Raw genomic sequence first — 1,342 nt, forward strand, 5'->3', positions numbered from 1 at the left:
GTCAGCAAATTGTAAAAATTGTGCCAGAAACTCTGTAGGTTCTTCATGTGGAAGACCAGAATACTGGCAGTTTTGCTGCACCATGATAATGATCTGAGGATTCAACTCAAAGCTACTAACTCCAATGGAGGGTATACAGATACTACTCCCATATGAAGCAGTAGTGGGGTTAGCATATGACCTCAGAGTCCTCCTAGATTGTTCATTCCCACTTAATTCCATGATGGAATAAAAGAGATGATATGTATGTTGATATTATTTATTTTATAAAAATTAATTTTTTTTATAAAATGAAATAAAAACGAAATAAATAAAGGAAATTGGAAATATTTTGAAATCGAAATTTGAATTTTTATATAAAATTTTCGAAAAAAGTAGTTCAAAATTAGTTAGGAAGTATATATTTTTTTGAATTTTGAATTTTATGATGAAAGAGAAAAATATGCAAAAGACACAAGATTCAAAATTTTTAGATCCAATGTTCCTTATTTTCGAAAATTTTGGAGGGAAAACACCAAGGAACACCAAACTTAAAAATTTTAAGATCAAAGCACAAGAAAGACTCAAGAACACTTTGAAAATTCACAAGAACACCAAGAACAAAAGAAGGAACACCAAACTTAAAATTTTTAGAAAATCAAGACAAATTTTCGAAAATTAAAGGAAACTTAACAAGAAAACACCAAACTTAGAGTTTGACACGAGATTCAATAAAAGAAAAAATTATTTTTGAAAAAGATTCCAAAGAAGATACCCAATTATGAAGAACAACTACTAAAGCTCCAGCCAATTGGGCAGTAACTTCAATGTTGATTTTAAAAATGTATCATATTTATGGATATAAGTAAAAAATTTTTTTGAAAGTTAATGTTTTGAAAAAGCACAAGAAAAACAAGAAAAGACACAAAACAAGAAAAACTCAAGATCAAACAAGCAAAACAAACAAGAACAACTTGAAGATCAATGAAGAACAAAGACACTAATACAAAAATTTTAAAGAAAAATACAAAATATGAAATTGACACCAAACTTAGAATAAGACACTAGACTCACGAAAAAAATTAAAAATTGATAAAGAAAAATAATATTTTTTTTTGAAAAATTTTTGAAAAGAAATTATCCTATCAGAATTTAATGACTCTATAATAACAGAAATAAATTATTCCTAATCTAAGAAATAAAATATGCCTTCAATTGTTCAAACTCAATAATCCCCGGCAACGGCGCCAAAAACTTGGTGCGCGAATTTGTAATCCGTACAACTAACCAGCAAGTGCACTGGGTCGTCCAAGTAATACCTTACGTGAGTAAGGGTCGATCCCACGGAGATTATTGGTTTGAA

This window comes from Arachis duranensis, chromosome 1, assembly GCF_000817695.3.
Source record: "Arachis duranensis cultivar V14167 chromosome 1, aradu.V14167.gnm2.J7QH, whole genome shotgun sequence".
Taxonomy (NCBI): Eukaryota; Viridiplantae; Streptophyta; class Magnoliopsida; order Fabales; family Fabaceae; genus Arachis; species Arachis duranensis.